This window comes from Panulirus ornatus, chromosome 13 (assembly GCF_036320965.1).
Source record: "Panulirus ornatus isolate Po-2019 chromosome 13, ASM3632096v1, whole genome shotgun sequence".
In the NCBI taxonomy this organism is placed as follows: domain Eukaryota; kingdom Metazoa; phylum Arthropoda; class Malacostraca; order Decapoda; family Palinuridae; genus Panulirus; species Panulirus ornatus.
Genome location: NC_092236.1, coordinates 43,536,835 through 43,559,235, shown reverse-complemented (window position 1 = coordinate 43,559,235; position 22,401 = coordinate 43,536,835). Strand labels below are relative to the sequence as shown.

The following is a 22,401-nucleotide window of genomic DNA, read 5'->3' as shown; positions in this document are numbered from 1 at the left end:
CCTTGGCTCGATTGGCCGTAGAACAAGTATGGTTGAACCACGGACTGGAAGAAGAGAGAGATAGCCTTAGAGGAGGATGGGATATGTGCTTTCATTTCCGCAACAGTGGCCTCTGCTACACGCTCAACAGGGAGAGTTGAATCACCATAAGAGAGTTCAACCCAGGGAAAGTATAATATGATTTTCGCGAGTCAGTCCGGTCATTGCTATTAAGTGCCAGTGTTTACGAATAAAGGGGGCAGCTGGAGGAGAAAGTGCCGTTCATACAGATACGATTATAGGAGCGTGGTCAGATTAACCTACTGGAGCGAGAGTGCAAAGTTACAGAGCAAAGAATTAGAAAGAAAAATCAGATTCATTGTGTTTGGAGATCGGTCGTGACGGTTTTGAATTTGAGGAGAGTGATAGTTTGCTCCAGATGACTGAGAATGATAAATGTCAGGACTTCAGTACCCCCACCATGTGTATAGGAAGAGCTCAACTTTCCCTTATGGTGTGTGTTGATATTCCATGAGAAGAGAGAATCGGCTTCAGGATGAAAGGATGTCACGGTTTCGTGGCAGGAATTTAGACAATATGTAAAGTTTGTAGAGTTAGGAGAGCAGTTGGCAAAAAGAAAGTAGCAACTGAGAGACTAATCTTGAGCCAGATAATGTCAAAGTTTGGAGATTGGAGATCCACGAGGCGCGTAGCAGGCCTGCTGGTACTGAAATAAGCACAGATCTCTCCCGTATCGCGATTGCAGATTATAACTGGAGATGTGCTAGTGGTTAGAGAGAGCATTTGACGAATAAGCCTCAGAGAAAAATAGAATATTTGGAGAGGTACTAGTCAGATGATGCTCAGTACAAGGAAGACCATGAATGTTGATGAAAGAAAAAATGGAAAACAACCAGTTCTGTTAAAGAGGCAAAGGGTATGGGAAGGGCTGAAACTGTTTCTACCTGAGTCCTCCCTTTCGCTGATAGCAGAAACAGATGGGTAACCGGAGATTCTGAGAAACTCATGACGCCGTGGAGTAGAAACTGTAAAGCTGTCAGACTCTGAATTGTTGATATATAAGTTGTGCTTACAAAAGGGAAAGAGAACTAATAGGATGAAAGAAAGTACAAAATGAGTAAAATTGGTGTATACAAAGGAATAGAAAGCAATGCAGCAACATACCATCGTTCCTATCGACAGTGTGTGTGACAGTGGAAGTGATCAGACACAGATTCGTGTGGTAAAAAACAGGTAAGCAGTACATGTAAAGATAAGATATTAAGACTTTCCCAGTAACTTACATAAATCTCTCACACATTTCCTCAGATACATATGAACATTCGCACATACATGTATACACATATAACCTTCATACAGTGAAAAAGCTTAGAGAAATACTGTGGAACAGGTATATATGGCACTAAAGCTAACTAGAATTCAACTGATATAATAGAACAAGGGACGAGTAGAGCAAATTATATTAAGCGAAGTAGATGAACTCTGAAAAGAACATTGTGGACAGGCGAAAGATAATTAAAAAAATTTTCATAAACTAATCAGGATAAAGAGGAGCTGATCAGGCCAAAGGATTCAGAGGGAAGAATTGTCGAGGACAATGTAAAGATATGCGAAGGGTGAAATGACAGTTTCAAAAATGTTTTCACAGTTAAAGACACTTTAGCTCCATTATCAGCGAGATGGATAGAGTGGGAGGAGGAGGGGTCTCGGAAAGCACTGAAATATCTAGAAACGACAAAATCATGTTCATAAAAGGCACTGAGCCACATAAGGCGTATGATCCTAATGAAACTTGTTCCGGTCTCTTCATGAAATATGTAGATACACTTAACAGTTTACTTTACATAATGGTCAAAATGTCACTTGTAAGAAGATATGGCAGCTGACTTGAAGAAAGGAAATTAGGAAATAACACCGCATTACAGATAGGTCTCACTGACGAGTGTACTCTGTAAACCACTGAAAAAGAGAAGCAGAGAGAAAATGGATGACTGTGAAGGAGTAACTACCAAAGCAGGAAACAACATGTATTTAGGGAAAGGAGGTCATGTGAAAAAAGAATTCTAAAACTTCTATGAGTTCTTCCTTTTAGTGAAAACTTTGCATTACTTCCCAAATTGCTTAAATACTTTAATGTAAATGTAGCCTTCAGCAATATTAATACAACAAAGAATATCTTAATAAAAATCTCACCAGAAAATTCTGCGGGCTATGTTTACAGAATACCTTGTAAAAACTGTGATACGTTTTATGTTGGGCAGACTGGTAAGGATCTTTATGATAGACTTAAGTAACATGAATATGATATAAGGACAGGACAACAGGACAAGAATCAAATCCTTTGTTTAATCATGTTTAAGATCATGACCATTTTATTGACTAGAGTAACGCCAATTCAGTTATGAACTGTAAAACCTTTACTATGAGGAATGTCATTGAATCTTCTATTAGTAAATACACAAAGAATTGCAATATTAACATTTGTGAAGGTCTATACAAACTGGATAGCTTTGCCGTAGTCAAGAGTTTAAACAGTTCGCTTCCTTATCCACATAATAATCTTATGGCAGGCATGATGCTAGACCGAAACAACAAACTCGAAACCACCATCAGGTAACGGCGTCTTAGCTACGTCTCTGTCTGGTAAATCAACTTACTGTTGTACGTATTCTATCTCATTCTTGTATCTCCCCTGGAGATGTGATCATTACGAGAAAGTGCACGTGGGAACTTATAGTGTTCCATTTCCCAGTGGTTTCATGTATATATATATATATATATATATATATATATATATATATATATATATATATATATATATATATATATATATATATATATATATATATATATGTATATATATATATATATATATATATATATATATATATATATATATATATATATATATATATATATGAGAAAGAGATGGAGTGAGTATTTTGAAGGTTTGTTGAATGTGTTTGATGACAGAGTGGCAGATATAGGGTGTTTTGGTCGAGGTGGTGTGCAAAGTGAGAGGGTTAGGGAAAATGATTTGGTAAACAGAGAAGAGGTAGTAAAAGCTTTGCGGAAGATGAAAGCCGGCAAGGCAGCAGGTTTGGATGGTATTGCAGTGGAATTTATCAAAAAAGGGGATGACGTTATTATTGACTGGTTGGTAAGGTTATTTAATGTATGTATGAATCATGGTGAGGTGCCTGAGGATTGGCGGAATGCGTGCATAGTGCCATTGTACAAAGGCAAAGGGGATAAGAGTGAGTGCTCAAATTTCAGAGGTATAAGTTTGTTGAGTATTCCTGGTAAATTATATGGGAGGGTATTGATTGAGAAGGTGAAGGCATGTACAGAGCATCAGATTGGGGAAGAGCAGTGTGGTTTCAGAAGTGGTAGAGGATGTGTGGATCAGGTGTTTGCTTTGAAGAATGTATGTGACAAATACTTAGAAAAGCAAATGGATTTGTATGTAGCATTTATGGATCTGGAGAAGGCATATGATAGAGTTGATAGAGATGCTCTGTGGAAGGTATTAAGAATATATGGTGTGGGAGGCAAGTTGTTAGAAGCAGTGAAAAGTTTTTATCGAGGATGTAAGGCATGTGTACGTGTAGGAAGAGAGGAAAGTGATTGGTTCTCAGTGAATGTAGGTTTGCGGCAGGGGTGTGTGATGTCTCCATGGTTGTTTAATATGTTTATGGATGGGGTTGTTAGGGAGGTGAATGCAAGAGTTTTGGAAAGAGGGGAAAGTATGAAGTCTGTTGTGGATGAGAGAGCTTGGGAAGTGAGTCAGTTGTTGTTCGCTGATGATACAGCGCTGGTGGCTGATTCATGTGAGAAACTGCAGAAGCTGGTGACTGAGTTTGGTAAAGTGTGTGAAAGAAGAAAGTTAAGAGTAAATGTGAATAAGAGCAAGGTTATTAGGTACAGTAGGGTTGAGGGTCAATTCAATTGGGAGGTAAGTTTGAATGGAGAAAAACTGGAGGAAGTAAAGTGTTTTAGATATCTGGGAGTGGATCTGGCAGCGGATGGAATCATGGAAGCGGAAGTGGATCATAGGGTGGGGGAGGGGGCGAAAATCCTGGGAGCCTTGAAGCATGTGTGGAGGTCGAGAACATTATCTCGGAAAGCAAAAATGGGTATGTTTGAAGGAATAGTGGTTCCAACAATTTGGTATGGTTGCGAGGCGTGGGCTATGGATAGAGTTATGCGCAGAAGGGTGGATGTGCTGGAAATGAGATGTTTGAGGACAATGTGTGGTGTGAGGTGGTTTGATCGAGTAAGTAACGTAAGGGTAAGAGAGATGTGTGGAAATAAAAAGAGCGTGGTTGAGAGAGCAGAAGAGGGTGTTTTGAAATGGTTTGGGCACATGGAGAGAATGAGTGAGGAAAGATTGACCAAGAGGATATATGTGTCGGAGGTGGAGGGAACGAGAAGTGGGAGACCAAATTGGAGGTGGAAAGATGGAGTGAAAAAGATTTTGTGTGATCGAGGCCTGAACATGCAGGAGGGTGAAAGGAGGGCAAGGAATAGAGTGAATTGGATCGATGTGGTATACCGGGGTTGACGTGCTGTCAGTGGATTGAATCAAGGCATGTGAAGCGTCCGGGGTAAACCATGGAAAGCTGTGTAGGTATGTATATTTGCGTGTGTGGACGTGTGTATGTACATGTGTATGGGGGGGGGGGTTGGGCCATTTCTTTCGTCTGTTTCCTTGCGCTACCTCGCAACCGCGGGAGTCAGCGACGAGGTATAAAAAAAAAAAAAAAAAAAATATATATATATATATATATATATATATATATATGTATATACATATATATATATATATATATATATATATATATATATATATATATATATATATATATATATATATATTTATATATATATATATATTTATATATATATATATATATATATATATATATATATATATATATATATATATATATATATATATATATATATATATATATATATATATAAACACAATAAGTTTCCAAGCACACTTTCGTGTAATGATCACATCATGAAGGGGATACAAGAATGGCATAGAAGACCTAGAACAGTCAATTTATGTACAAAGAGGAGGCGGAGCTAAGACACCATTGGTAAACAAGTGTTTCCAGTTGACGGTGCTCAGGTTGGTGTCATCATGCCTGTCATAAATTTCTTATTTTTGGACAAGAAAGGGAACGGTTTACAAATTTTGCATAACACAAAGCTATCTAGTTTGTATAAACCTTCACTAATATCTTTTATAATTCTTTGAGTATTCATTAAGCGAAGATTCATTGATATTTCCCTTGGTTAAGGGGTTACAGCCAATTACTGAATTAAGGTTACTCCAATCAATAAATGGTCATTACTCTTAAAATGATTGAACAAAGCACTCTATTCTTCCTCGTTCTTATACTATATCTATGTTGTTTAAGTCTGACATAGAGATCCTTACTAGTCTGCCCAATATGAAATATACCACAGCTATTATGAGGTATTCTGTGAACACAGCCCACGGTATTGCGTTCATCAATATGGACGAGAGGCTTCATTAAGGCCAGGTCCTTGATGGAAAGAAAGATAAGAACGAGTCAAACTTTGCCAATGGAAGTGAAGACGAGACGCAGCCCAAGGTAGATAGGTTTATGGTTCAGTGAAAAGAGGGTAAGCTTGGTCCCATAACTTTATTTTAATTAGACCGTAAGATCCGCAGTCCTGATACGGAGGGTTAACATAGTTACAGGCATCACTTCATCACTCCTAAGTCTGGAGGGAAGTACCTCCCGAGACGGCTGTGGTCTACAACCTACCAGCAGGAAGGATTTATGATGGTTCCGGGTACCACATCAACACTTCTAAGTCAGGAGAGTAGCACTTCCTTTGCTGAGTCTGTATGCGTCTGTGTGTACGAGTAGGTGTGGAGGTATTAATAGTGCATGTATGTAAATATAGAAGAACGTATATGTATGTATAAGTCCTCCTTCCTGACTTCTGCACTTGATGTCGAAGACTTTCACAGGCACAGGCTGGAGCAGGTGAAACGCGACAGGAAATGTAATCTCCTCTCTTTTATCACTGGTAATAGATCTTGAAGTTTTTACTGGCATGCAAATATATGATGCTAATTGCTCATCTCGACAATGTATACTGCCAAGCGTATGGATGTATGGAAAACGGTGCAACATAGATGCATTGTCTCAGAAAAAAAATCTACGTCTTTGGAAGTACAGTACAAGCTTGCGTTGGCGAAGGTGCGGTGGTCTACGAAACTGTCATTATGGGAGAGAGAGCTGGGGGAAGTGGCTGCTTAGCGGAGGAAGGTTAAAAACCTGGAAATTATAGTCGGTTGTAAGAAATGATACGCATGATGATGGGCCCTGCTACTACCGTCGCTCCTGTTGTTGTTATTATTGATGTGGTGGTGGTGGGGTGATACTGGTGCAGTTGGTGGTGATGGGGTGATGGTATAGGCGGTGATGATCTGGTGAGGAGGGAAGGAGGGTGGAAGAAATTGTATAGAGGGCGGTGGCGGTGATGGTTGTGGTAGTATTGATAATGGCAGTAATATGAGGAAGGTTTATGGTTGTGTTAGAGTTGTTAATGAGGGTAGTAATGATACAAGTCTTGTATGTGGGAGTACATGGGTAAGACAGACAACAAAGATCCCGTTGGCCCATGACTAGGTTATCATTTTCTGAACTTATATATATATATATATATATATATACATATATATATATATATATATATATATATATATATATATATATATATATATATATATATATTTTTTTTTTTCATACTATTCGCTATTTCCCGCGATAGCGAGGTAGCGTTAAGAACAGAGGACTGGGCCTTTTTTGGAATATCCCCACCTGGCCCCCTCTGTTCCTTCTTTTGGAAAATTAAAAAAAAAAAAAGGAGAGGGGAGGATTTCCAGCCCCCCGCTCCCTCCCCTTTTAGTCGCCTTCTACGACACGCAGGGAATACGTGGGAAGTATTCTTAATCCCCAATCCCCAGGGATAATCTATATATATATATATATATACATGTATATACATACACGTCCACACACGCAAATATACATACCTATATATCTCAATGTACACATATATATACACACACAGACACATACATATGTACCCATGCACACAATTCACACTGTCTGCCTTTATTCATTCTCATCGCCACCTCGCCACACACGGAATACCATCCCCCTCCCCCCTCATGTGTGCGAAGTAGCGCTAGGAAAAGACAACAAAGGCCCCATTCGTTCACACTCAGTCTCTAGCTGTCATGCAATAATGCCCGAAACCACAGCTCCCTTTCCACATCCAGGCCTCACACAACTTTCCATGGTTTACCCCAGACGCTTCACATGCCCTGATTCAATCCGCTGACAGCACGTCGGCCCCGGTATACCACATCGATCCAATTCATTCTATTTTTTGCCCGCCTTTCACCCTCCTGCATGTTCAGGCCTCGATCACTCAAAATCTTTTTCACTCCATCTTTCCACCACCAATTTGGTCTCCCACTTCTCCTCGTTCCCTCCACCTCCGACACATATATCCTCTTGGTCAATCTTTCCTCACTCATTCTCTCCATGTGCCCAAACCATTTCAAAACACCCTCTTCTGCTCTCTCAACCACGCTCTTTTTATTTCCACACATCTCTCTTACTATTACATTACTTACTCGATCAAACCACCTCACACCACACATTGTCCTCAAACATCTCATTTCCAGCACATCCACCCTCGTGCGCACAACTCTATCCATAGCCCACGCCTCGCAACCATACAACATTGTTGGAACCACTATTCCTTCAAACATACCCATTTTTGCTTTCCGAGATAATGTTCTCGACTTCCAAACATTCTTCAAGGCTCCCAGGATTTTCGCCCCCTCCGCCACCCTATGATTCACTTCCGCTTCCATGGTTCCATCCGCTGCCAGATCCACTCCCAGATATCTAAAACACTTTACTTCCTCCAGTTTTTCTCCATTCAAACTTACTTCCCAATTGACTTGACCGTCAACCCTACTGTACCTAATAACCTTGCTCTTATTCACATTTACTGTTATATATATAAATATATATATATATATATATATATATATATATATATATATATATATATATATATATATATATATATATTTTTTTTTTTTTTTTTCCAAAAGAAGGAACAGAGAATTGGGCCAGGTGAGGGTATTCCCTCAAAGGCCCAGTCCTCTGTTCTTAACGCTACCTCGCTAATGCGGGAAATGGCGAATAGTTTGAAAGAAAGAAAAGAAATATATATATATATATATATATATATATATATATATATATATATATATATATATATATATATATATATATATATATATATATATATATATATATATATATATATATATATATATATATATATATATATATATATATATATATATATATATATATATATATATATATATATATATATATATATATATATATATATATATATATATATATATATATATATATATATATATATATATATATATATATATATATCCGTTGATGAATTAAGGATAGAACAGTAAAAACTTCTCTCCCCGCTCCACCTCTCTACGGTAATAACATCCGGCAGGAAAAAGAATGGAAGAAAAACCATGAATTGTTGAGGCATGTCTGCATGGGTTTTAAAAAGATAGAACGAAATGGATATCCTACTTTAGAATCTTAACGCACTGTTTCACTTTCTCCTGCATTTCAAATATTCTTTTCTCTTGGTCTGGAATTAAGAAAAAGACTTTATGTGTACGTATATCATTCTCCCCTGTGTTCATAACATAGATACCAGAAATTATGAAAAATTAGTCATTTGGTTTTTGAGAGCATTTACAGTCTTTGCATTTACAACTTCGTATGACGTACCTTTTCCAGTGTTCAACCCATCCACTTACATTTCTTTTTTTTTTGCTTGTATCAGTACTATATCTTTTATCTTTATTTCATTTCTTTTGTCATAATATCTAAATTTTCTTGCATTCCAAATAGATGTTCGTAATCTGCGTTGTCCATTCTATTCACAGTTGGAAAGGTTGCATCAGGTAACCGCGAACTCTGCTCTTCGTAGCCACTCTTCACAAGCCTGGTTTCTCAGAAATGGAGTCAGTTTTGTCTGCCGTCTTTGTATTTGTTCATGTTTTTCCTTGTCTTTCTTGTGGTTTGGAAGCTAGAATTGGACCGCACATCCAAGATGTGGTCTTACTAGAGCAATAAAAAGGATCAGAATAGATTCTGTTTTGTAATCAGTGTTCCCAGTCGGCGTTGACTGTGGCAGCACTGGCGGGAATGGCTGAGATGATGGCACAAGTGTTGCCAGTAATGGAGGTGGGAATATTGAACTTGGCAGTTTTGATGGTGTGAAAAATAGTAATGGTGATGGCGCTGGTGATGGTAGTGGTTGTGGTGGTGGTGATACTCTTGGTGATAGTGACACTGGCTTGTACACAGGTGATGATAAAGAAGACAGTGATGGGGTTATATTGACAGAGGTGAAGGAACCACATCCCCCTATAGCAGCCAACTGAAATGAACGGTATGTGAAAAAATGAAACGTAATACACACAAAAAAATTGTGTTACTGCAAAACAAGACAACATATAATCTATGACAACACAAAAAAATAGGTAAAGGAACTTGAAATGCGCACCATGATGGATACATAACATAATAGAATATTGATAAAGATCTCACTTACTGAACTAGATCTCTTCTTCCTCAGAACATCGGTACTGAGAACGGAGGCCTGAAAGGACAAAGAAAACCTTCTATCAATGTTTGAGCTAATAATGAAATATAAATCACATTTTGTAGTTAGCAATGAACTTATCAATAAAGCTTACCTCTCTCTCTCTCTCTCTCTCTCTCTCTCTCTCTCTCTCTCTCTCTCTCTCTCTCTCTCTCTCTCTCTCTCTCTCTCTTTCCAAATGAAGGAACAGAGAAGGGGGCCAGGTGAGGATATTCCCTCAAAGGCCCAGTCCTCTGTTTTTAACGCTACCTCGCTATCGCGGGAAATGGCGAATAGTATGAAAAAAAAAAAAAATATATATATATATATATATATATATATATATATATATATATATATATATATATATATATATATATATATGTGTGTGTGTGTGTGTGTGTATAGGGGAGAAAGAATACTTCCCACGTATTCCCTGCGTGTGTGACGTAGGAGGCGACTAAAAGGGGAGGGAGCAGGGGGCTGGAAATCCTCTCCTCTCTTTTTTCTTTTATTATCCAAAAGAAGGAACACAGAAGGGAGCCAGGTGAGGATATTCCCTCAAAGGGCCAGTCTTCTGTTCTTAACGCTACCACGCTAACGCGGGAAATGGCGAATTGTATGAAAAAAGAAAAAAAGAAAAAAAAAAAAATATATATATATATATATATATATATATATATATATATATATATATATATATATATATATATATATATATATATATATATATATTATCCCTGGGGATAGGGGATTAAGAATACTTCCCACGTATTCCCTGCGTGTCGTAGAAGGCGACTAAAAGGGGAGGGAGCGGGGGGCTGGAAATCCTCCCCTCTCGTTTTTTTTTCTTTTAATTTTCCAAAAGAAGGAACAGAGGGGGCCAGGTGAGGATATTCCAAAAAAGGCCCAGTCCTCTGTTCTTAACGCTACCTCGCTAACGCGGGAAATGGCGAATAGTTTAAAAGAAAGAAAGAAGAAATATATATATATGTTTGTGTGTGTATGTGTGTGTCTGTGTGTGTGTGTGTGTGTGTGCTTGTGTGTGTGTGTGTGTGTGTGTGTGTGTAAAATTAGATTAATTCTTTGAAGTCAGAAGATATCCCAGAGGAGAAGGGCACAAGTGGAAGCTGTACGGAGGGATGTAGGGATGCATTCGTCCAGCAACAGAGTCATCAACTCGTGGATAAACCTGTGTGAGGAGGAAGTAAATGAGCAGAACCGGAACACCCTGAAGATTATACGATCAAAATGCATGGATAGTTGGTGACAGGTATTAAGACCCTTCCCCATGTGTACAAATGATTAGTTACACACTTTAGGGGAGTTCCAGTGCAACCGGTCAAGGATGAGGGAGACACATATAAAAGACACATGTGTACTATATGGTATAAGATACATGATGATAAAAACGGCTCAACAGGATAGTGTGAGATGGTGGCGGCAAACCCTGAGTGGCCATACATTACTGGATGTATGGGAGACTCACAGGAACATTACAGCCTCACGGTGGGTCGGTGGGCTGGTGGGTTGGTTGGTGCCAGTGAAGTGTTGTCAGACGATGGGTTGATGGTTGACGTCTGTCACGGTTAGGAGGTGTGATACTCTTCTTCTGCAGGTCTATTTCTCTCTGGGATATTGTAGGTTAGACTCTATGTAGGAACAGTGTTATAGTTTGATGTACCAAGTGGTGGCCAGAGAAGGGAATTCAAGAGAAGCTCTTGAAGTAGTTAGGGTTATGTGAGTGAAGTATGATGGCTGACATTAAGATAGAAGTTGTGAATGACCGTTGTGACATATCATAGTTAGATTAGCTTTTAAGTCAGAGTGAACGCAGAGGACTGGTTAGATATGTATTGGCTATACTTTGGCTATCATATAAACATTGCTTATATATTTGCATATGTTATGGTAGTGATTAGATATAAAAAACACCTTCATGTTCTATCACAGTGAACGCCTGGGTGGAAAGTGTATCTCTGAAGGGAGTTATAGGATCACCATCTGGGGAGTGGCACCTCGAGTGCTAAGTGGAACGTAAAACTGCGTTAAGAAACACTAAGCCCAGGCCTGGGGAATTTTCTGAGAGCGGAGTATGTGGGTGTAAGTGAGATGTGGGGAAATTCCCGGAACGTCACTGTTAATGCATGAGAGGAACTGAGCGGAAGAGGGAAGAATGAGGTAAGATGAAGAACAGCATGGGAGAACGAAGACGTGGAGATAACAATCCCAGAAGAGCCAGATGAATCAGTATTTGCCTCAGCAGAGATGAGTGTGTCCTCTTGTCCTCTGGGATAACAGACAAGACATAGACGTAAGAGCAGGTTTCTTAATGGGTTCAAAGTAGGATACAAATGTTCCTCTCCATCACATGAATCCATTCAAGGGGTGGTTGATGAGAGCTCTGTCGAATCCTCTGGGCCGACCCCGAGTGAACCCTTCGAAAGTGTCAGTTAGTGTTGGAATTGGTTGAGGAACATTTGAGTGAAAAGGGCAGAAGGTTAGGCGCAAAGAAAGAAATCTGTTGAGGTCCTTCACAAGGAGGCAGAAATTGTTCATAGGATTGGGCGGCTGAGGGAAATGCCAAGGACCTTGTCCTTGGATTTATCAGGAATGTGGCTTGGTGTTTGGACGAGTTATGTGAGGTCATGACTGCAGAGTCTTTTTTTTTTTGCTTTTATATCTTCAGGTTCACAATGATACCAGTGTCAGAGCTGGGCATAGATACTGGAATATCACGACAGAATCAGTAGCGTATATGTACCGAGGGAAGCATTGGGTATATGACAACACCGATGTGGTATTTATGGCAATGACGTCAACACCACCTTCCTGGAAGGAGAAACAACAGCTCCATGAAGGACGGAACCACCGACACCAACAGCCACAAACACCACAAGCAATCGACACCGCCAGCCACCAGCCAACAGCCACCGACGCCAACAGCCACAAACACCACAAGCCAACAGCCACAAACGCCACCAGCCACTGATAACAGTAGTCACTTATATCAACAGCCTCTGACACCAACAGCAACTGATATTAATTGCCACTACTAACAACAGCCACTGACACCATCAGCCTTTGATACTAACAGGTGCTAACGCCAACAGCCATTCATACCAACAGCCAGTAACACTAACAGCTACTGATATCAACAGCCACTGATAACAGTACCCACTGACACCAACAACCACTAGAACCAACAGCCACTGACACAAACAACCACCAACATCGTTAGCCACTAACAGCAACAGACACTGGGGAGCAATTCTGCTTCACCTCCCACCTGCTGTAAAACATCGCCCTTGGAAAAAAAAAAAAGATGACAAGCAATAAAACGTTATGACCTTTAAATATCAGTTCACATATGGTTGTAAAAATCTAATTATCTAACGGTGACCTTAACTGGAGGACAGACCCAGGGGACGATATGTGATATCTGGACCTGGTTACAGGTGGAGTGTTCATGTGGAGTTAAATAGTTAGAAGCGCTTCCTAGCCATCTATCCATAATCTTATTATTATTATATATATATATATATATATATATATATATATATATATATATATATATATATATATATATATATATATATCCCTGGGGATAGGGGAGAAAGAATACTTCCCATGTATTCCCTGCGTGTCGTAGAAGGCGACTAAAAGGGGAGACAGCGGGTGGCTGGAAATCCTCCCCTCTCGTTTTTTTTTTTTTTTTAATTTTCCTAAAGAAGGAACAGAGAAGGGAGCCAGGTGAGGATTTTCCCTCTGAGGCCCAGTCCTCTGTTCTTAACGCTACCTTGCAAATGCGGGGAAATGGCGAATAGTATGAAAAAAAAAAAAAAAAAAATATATATATATATATATATATATATATATATATATATATATATATATATATATATATATATATATATATATATATATATATATGAAGGTGAAATCGCACTTCAGTAGAAGTCCATATAATTTTCTTTAACATGTCATTTTTCTATACATGTGGTACATGTTTCGTGGAGACAATCTACCTCATCAGGTGAAAATACTTTAAAGAGTTATCTGAATCTCAATATCACAACTATCCTGACCGACAGTAACCACAAAAGGGGAATAGAATAGTTAAGGGGATTATGTGACGGGGGTTGACCTGGGTAACTAGGTGTGTCAGGAACCACTTTTATAATATTTTCGTGTTTTGTCATTTCTCTCATAATGATTTGGTTAATCGTAGGATGGGCTATAAAGATTCCTAGGGACAAATCTAAGTTCTTAGTATCAGCAATTACAAGTGGTATAATCAGCAGAGGGTTATAGAATAACTGGATCTTTAAGGCGTGCAGGATGGTCGTCATCATGACAGTGTTTAGCCATTGCATTTTTGAGGTCATCTCTGCGTACTGCATGACGGTGCCAATAACATCTTTCCGGTACAGTTTTCCCGGTCTAGCCAATGTATATATCTTTACCCGCCTTACATTTGACAGCATAAACACTCCCAATTGTTGAATGATTTGGCTTACTTTTTATTTAAAAGGTCTTACCGATGGTGTTATTGTACTGGAAGGCAACATTACAAACATTGTTTATAAGTCCATGTCTTAGATTAGCGAAGTTGAGAGAATAGGGCAACACTAAACATTTAGACCTATCCTCATTTGTCACATTTCTATTCCTAGATGCATAAAAGGTCTTCCTAGCTTTCCGGTGAACTTTTATCCCAAGTGATTTGTGAACAAAGCTTACTGGAAGGCTAGGTAAGCATTCTATGCATCTAGCAACAAACGCTAGTTTACCAGTAGCGTCTTTGCTACGCTTCTTCCTTGTAGATCAACCGACTGTTCTACTTCTTCTATATCATTCTTTTATCTCACCTGACGATGTGAACATTACACAAAAGTGCACTTGGGAACTTTTCTTGTTAATTTTCCTCTGGGTTTATGCATATACCAGACCACGCGCACCACTATGACCTCTTGTTATATTTATATACATACATATATATATATATATATCGGGGCCTGAACATGCAGGAGGGTGAAAGGAGGGCAAGGAATAGAGTGAATTGGAGCGATGTGGTATACCGGGGTTGACGTGCTGTCAGTGGATTGAATCAAGGCATGTGAAGCGTCCGGGGTAAACCATGGAAAGCTGTGTAGGTATGTATATTTGTGTGTGTGGACGTGTGTATGTACATGTGTATGGGGGGGGTTGGGCCATTTCTTTCGTCTGTTTCCTTCCGCTACCTCGCAAACGCGGGAGACAGCGACAAATTAAAAAAAAAAAAAAAAAAAAAAAAAAAAAAAAATATATATATATATATATATATATATATATATATATATATATATATATATATATATTATTTTATTTATTATACTTTGTCGCTGTCTCCCGCGTTTGCGAGGTAGCGCAAGGAAACAGACGAAAGAAATGCCCCCCCCCCCCATACACATGTATATACATACGTCCACACACGCAAATATACATACCTACACAGCTTTCCATGCTTTACCCCAGACGCTTCACATACCTTGATTCAATCCACTGACAGCACGTCAACCCCGGTATACCACATCGCTCCAATTCACTCTATTCCTTGCCCTCCTTTCACCCTCCTGCATGTTCAGGCCCCGATCACACAAAATCTTTTTCACTCCATCTTTCCACCTCCAATTTGGTCTCCCTCTTCTCCTCGTTCCCTCCACCTCCGACACATATATCCTCTTGGTCAATCTTTCCTCACTCATTCTCTCCATGTGCCCAAACCACTTCAAAACACCCTCTTCTGCTCTCTCAACCACGCTCTTTTTATTTCCACACATCTCTCTTACCCTTACGTTACTCGATCAAACCACCTCACACCACACATTGTCCTCAAACATCTCATTTCCAGCACATCCATCCTCCTGCGCACAACTCTATCCATAGCCCACGCCTCGCAACCATACAACATTGTTGGAACCTACTATTCCTTCAAACATACCCATTTTTGCTTTCCGAGATAATGTTCTCGACTTCCACACATTCTTCAAGGCCCCCAGAATTTTCGCCCCCTCCCCCACCCTATGATCCACTTCCGCTTCCATGGTTCCATCCGCTGCCAGATCCACTCCCAGATATCTAAAACACTTCACTTCCTCCAGTTTTTCTCCATTCAAACTCACCTCCCAATTGACTTGACCCTCAACCCTACTGTACCTAATAACCTTGCTCTTATTCACATTTACTCTTAACTTTCTTCTTCCACACACTTTACCAAACTCAGTCACCAGCTTCTGCAGTTTCTCACATGAATCAGCCACCAGCGCTGTATCATCAGCGAACAACAATATATATATATATATATATATATATATATATATATATATATATATATATATATATATATATATATATATATATATATATATATATATATATATATATATATATATATATATATATATATATATATCATCTTTCCGTTATTCTAACTTCTTTCCATGAGGATGTCAGCAGGATGTTCCACAGTTGTGGTGTCATACGTCAAGATGGAAAGGTCACGACATAACTGACAGTGTGACTGAGCCTGACGCTCATGACAGTCATACACTGAAATTTGGTCAAAACACCAAGCACAACTACTGTGCGTCACACTACTCTGGTATACCTTAGTGGCACGTCACTTCCAGTGTCGTCGCGAATTATCTCTTGTATCACCTTCATTAAGCTGCCAGCCCTTCATTACACAGAGTTACACCATCTCTTAAAGCTCAAACATTGTCCTTTACTCCAGCAAGTGCCTCCTTTGCCTCTGCACTTTTCTGACTTTTACATTTTCTTGCTTGCTCCTACGCAACCTTCTCGTATCCAGCATTTCATCATTTTTCAGTCTATACCTTACTTAACTTTTCCATTGCCTCATGTTGTGCGTGTCGTAGCCGCTGCTAAGCAATACTTATCTTTCCTTATCTCTCAATACCTCTTACTGACCAGAGAACCGTGGGTGAGTTGTACCACTGCACGTTAAAGGAGGAATTCCCAGAACAAGTTTTTGCTTCGTTTTCTTGGTAGGGTTCCGCTCTGACTGGGAGTTCTGAGCTTTCACCTGTGTGTATATGTGCTCTTGTATACACGTCCAGTAGTGCACACGTCCTCTCATATACAATTCCTGTAGAGTACACATCCTTTCGTGTACGCACCCTGTTGTGTACGTTTTCCATCGTGTATACGCATTGTATTGTATACATCATGTATACATTTTCTGTAGAGTACAAGTTCTTTCGTATTCACGTCCTTTAGTGTACACGTCCTGTGGTATACATGTCGTGGTGTACGTCTCGTATCGTATACACGTCCTATCGATACATATCCTGTAGTGGACATGTTCTTTTACGTACACGTCCTGTCGCATTACGTCCTGGAGTATTCATCTCCTGTCGTGTACACTTCCTGTCGTTGCTGAACACCTTGGGTCGTGCTCAGAACGCTTCGTCTGGTCAGTATAGGACAGTAATCACTAACGTAGGCTGATGATTTTTCTGTTATATCGCATGAAAACTTAGATCCTCGAAATCAGTTTCTTCGCGGCGACAATGTGTTTATGTCGACGCTCTGTGTCCATAAAGACGCTAATCACACATACAGATAATCTTTACGATCGGATTCATTTCTTCATAATCAGTCCAAAGACATGACAGACATTATCTACTGTACTGCATCACTACCACAAGTTTCTCCTTTTTCAGTGTGTCAGCTGTAATGGCTATTGTGAGCGACGAATTCATGGAGCTCTTAAACTGCCCTATACCCCTTCTCACCAGACAGGGATCAAACATTACTGAATTGGGTACAGATGACGTCCCTCCATTACAGGTTTCCTATCAAAAGAAATCACAAGACGATAACTGGACGAGTATGCATCTCACCCAGTCTTCAAGAGTTGGGAAATATATATATAGAGAGAGAGTGATCTCTGATCACAATACTTTCACTATGTACATCATGCTAAACCTCGTGCCCTGGATGTGTCTCACGTGGGTGTCCATGTCCGTGAAAGTGGACTTCTGTGGCGATAAATGCATGTGACTCAGGCATGTCTGTGAGTCATTGGTGACCCTCAGATCAAGGCATCTTCAGAACTAACTTATTGCACTGGACCAGAGAGAGAGAGAGAGAGAGAGAGAGAGAGAGAGAGAGAGAGAGAGAGAGAGAGAGAGAGAGAGAGAGAGAGAGAGAGAGAGAGAGAGAGAATGTTATGTGTGGGATGGAGAGATGGTGGAATGAAACCCTGCAGCCCACGTATAGTTCTGTGAACACTGACTAACGAACTGATCATCATCAAAATTCTCCCCTCTGGCCCTCTGGTGTCTGGTGGTACCTGAAGGTGTATCTGAAGAGATGATGTGAGGAAAGATTAATCACTACCCAACTTGGGGACGACCCCGCCCATCCCTACACAAACTATACCATAAACATATTGCAGGAGTTGGACACTTTAGTCTCTGATCCATCAGTAGTACAAACATTTAGGTGATTTTGTATTGCCTTATCGTCTGACATTATCCACCACACTCATATGATATATTGATCAATTTTTGGGATTACTGTTTATTTCTGTTTCGTCGACATTAGGCATTTTCATACAATAGTTAATGATCGCCTGCTTACAACAAGCCTTGTGGCTGACAAATGACTGCACGAAAGTTCAGTTGAAAAGCAATTGATGGCCTCCTCGTAAAGCCTTTTGTCCACTGACTCGGGGATAATAGCAAGAAAAGAGTTTGTGTCGAAATACTAAAGAATAGACCTTGGAAAGAGGAATTGTGCCTGGAAGAACTGGTGCATCCGGAAGAACAGTTCAGTGGTGAGAAGAAGAGGGGAATGCCTGGAAGAACAGTAGAGTGTCTGGAAGAAGAGGTGGGTGTAAGGAAGAACAGGTGTATCTGGAAGAACAGGTGAGTGCTCAAGAGAAGAGGTGAGTGTCTAAATGAAAATGTGCCGTGATGAACAAGTGTATCCGAAAGAACAGGTGTGACTGGAGGAAAAGGAATACCTGGGCAAACAAATTTGCTCAGAAGAACAGGTGTATCTGGAAGAACAGGTGTAGCTGGTAGAACAAGAAAATCTGGAAGAACAGGGGTGGTCTGGAAAACAGGCTTGCCTGGAAGGAAAATGGTGTTCTTAGATAAAAAAAAGAAATGTATTCAAATGAAAGAGTAGGTGTGCCTGAAGGAGTAAGGGTGTGACTGGAAAAACAGGTATGCCTGGAAGAATTAGGTGCCCCTGAAAGAAAAGGTGTATGAAAGAGCAGGTGTGATTAGATGAGCAGGTGTGGCTGAGAGGACAGATGTGCCTGAAGGAGCAAGTGTGACTAGAGGAACAAGTATTCCTGGAACAAAAGGTACACCTGGAAGAACAGGCATGCTGGGTTGACAACCGGAGTCTGAAGAAAAAACAAATGTGTCGTCTGGAAGAACAGATGTGACTGAATGAATCGGTGTTTGTAGAAGACCAGTTGTGTCTGGAGGAACAGGTGTGCCTGGGAGAAGCAAGCCTCACGGTTGCCATAACTCACGTGTGTCTGGCAACTGGACAATGGAAGGTTAAGCGGGGATTATCCTGAGCCTCCTGCATGGATGACTGGGAGGGGAGGTTCCTCATTCCGGCCAGCAGCCTCTAGCTCATACCTTCCCTCCCCAACCCCACCCCTCATAGAATTTGCTAGATTAAATCTACTGTGAAGGTACCTACCAGAAAATCACACACACACACACACACACACACACACACACACACACACACACACACACACACACACACACACACACACACACACCTTAGACAAAAGTGTCGGGAGCAAAATCGCTTAACTAGGTCCTTACAACACAAGTGTACAGAAAACGGGCCGAGCGGGACGTCAGTGAATGCCTTGGTCAATACAAAGTAATTGTCATGAGAACATATATTCAACAGCCATTCAAAAATTGACTATCCTGGTCCTTACTGCATCAGGAGCTCGTGAGAATCAAGGAGATACTGATAAATGTTAACCTCATCATCTTTCACGAAAGTGTCACAGCTCGAAATGAACAACAACCTGAGAGATAATCCTTCAACACTGTAGAAGACCAATGTAGACTACGTATATAAGAGTAACGCTGGAGACTGTTCACTACTTCCCGACGGCAGCTACAGAGTCGCACTTCAATGAACACGAACAGGAGACTCCCATGTCATCTTCAGAACGGGAGACCGAAGGTTCACATGAGAGGCAAACACAACTCAGCGTTAGTCGGGAAGAAATGGCATCCAACATCAAAATGTTAACATGATGGTCGGACGGAATTTCATGCTCTAGAGGCAAGCTATTTTCGAGATCGAGACCTCACGATCAACAGGCAGGTCATGATGCTACAGGGTACCCACTCATTGCATGACGTACCACCAAGCATCGCGGAGAACGCTAACCAGACCAGTGCAGGAGACACTTTCCCTCAGACGCAGGACACGACAGACGGCATCCCGCCGCGACAGCATTGATCACCTAGTAGCGACCATCACTGTATGGATCCTTTATCTGGATCCTTTATCTCTCAGATCAAATCCCTCATCACTTGGTAGCGGTTAAAGGAAGTCAACATGTCGTGGATTTACTATGGTTTGTATATCGTGTCATCTTGTGTACAGTTTTGTATCAAACTGATAAAATGTAAATTTTTGGAACTTTTGATTTCCAATATCCGGCTCAATACATGAAGATTATCAAGAGAATAGAAAGTTTACACAAAAAGATAATTAACTGTAAACTTGCTCTCATATTCAACCAAAGATATATATATATATATATATATATATATATATATATATATATATATATATATATATATTTCTTTTTTTCTTTCAAACTATTCGCCATTTCCCGCATCAGCAAGCTAGCGTTAAGAACAGAGGACTGGGCCTCTGAGGGAATATCCTCACCTGGCCCCCTTCTCTGTTCCTTCTTTTGGAAAATTAGAAAAAAAACAAGAGGGGAGGATTTCCAGCCCCCCGCTCCCTCCCCTTTTAGTCGCCTTCTACGACACGCAGGGAATACGTGGGAAGTATTCTTTCTCCCCTATCCCCAGGGATACATATACAGATATATACATATATACACATGTACATAATACATACTTGCTGCCTTTATTCATTCCCGTCGCCACCCCGCCACACATGAAATGAAAATACCCTTCCCCCTCACGCGCGCTAGGTAGCGCTGGGAAAAGACAACAAAGGCCACATTTGTTCACATTCAGTCTCTAGCTGCCATGTATGATGCACCGAAACCACAGCACCCTTTCCACATCCAGGCCCCACAAAACTTTCCATGGTTTACCCCAGATGTTCACATGCCTTGGTTCAATCTGTTGACAGCACGTCGACCCCGGTATACCACATCGCTCCAATTCACTCTATTCCTTGCACGCCTTTCACCCTCCTGCATGTTCAGGCCTAGATCACTCAAAATCTTTTTCACTCCATCCTTCCACCTCCAATTTGGTCTCCCAATTCTCCTTGTTCCCTCCATCTCTGACATATATATTCTCTTTGTCAATCTTTCCTCACTCATACTCTCCATGTGACCAAACCATTTCAATACACCCTCTTCTGCTCTCTCAACCACGCTCTTTTTATTACCTCACATCTCTTTTACCCTTTCATTACTTATTCGGTCAAACCACCTCACACCACATATTGTCCTCAAACATCTCATTTCCAAAACATCCACCCTTCTCCGCACAACCTTATCTATAGCCCACGCCTCTCAGCCATATAACATTGTTGGAACCACTATTCCTTCATACATACCCATTTTTGCTTTCCTAGATAATATATATATATATATATATATATGTATGCAAATGAATTCTTATAACAGCAAAGGAAGAAAATTAAAAGAAGAAATCTTTGCAATATTTTCTTTATGTTATTAAAGTGTAACGTCTGCCTGTGTGACGTAACCATTATCAGATTTCTTCACGTCATATATCAGATCATATGTATAATGCAGCTCTTCCTGAAGAATAGCCATTTGATGTGTGTCTTCATCAGCTCGTATGTATGTGGGGAAGGAGGACGGTGAGAGTAACCGCTCCACGCCCACGGAGAGGATAGAGACCAGGAGGAACGAGTGACCACCCATCCAGAGGTCTTGCAGACACCACCTCGGTGAAATGAGCGCAGCGTCCAGTGACCTAATACGGAATTTCTCTCCACTGACATCCCTAGTGGTATATGTTCCCTGATGTTGGTAATTCGACTTGACTCAGCATTAGCTTCGTCTGTCGCACCGTATGATTAGATCAAGCATGATTACTGCCTTTGTGTCTCCACCTCCACGTAAATTAAGAGCTCCGCTTCCAGTGCAAATGTCTGAAGGGTTCAAAGACCAGATTTCTTAGAAATGTCTTTTGTAGAATATCGAAAAACATAAAAGGGTGTAAAGAATTTGTTTTTTGCAAGTGTTTGTTCGCAGATACGATCTCTGTTACGCACGTGTGACTTTGAATGAGGTTTTGAAAAATATATCGGAAAAGTTATAAAGTGAAATGAGTTTCCTTTTGCAGTTGCTTATTATCAGACTTGATCTGCGTCTCACGCGGATGC

The 22,401-nt window shown here is 40.3% G+C and overlaps 1 protein-coding gene across 1 annotated transcript in view; it reads right to left on the bottom strand.

Moving 5' to 3' along the window:
• Positions 1–22,401, bottom strand: part of LOC139752822 (uncharacterized) — a 266,488-nt gene that overhangs the window by 59,298 nt on the left and 184,789 nt on the right. Inside the window, exon 2 of the mRNA XM_071668766.1 lies at positions 9,745–9,792. The gene's annotated coding sequence lies outside the window, so the exon portion shown is untranslated. The remainder of the gene's footprint in view (positions 1–9,744; positions 9,793–22,401) is intronic.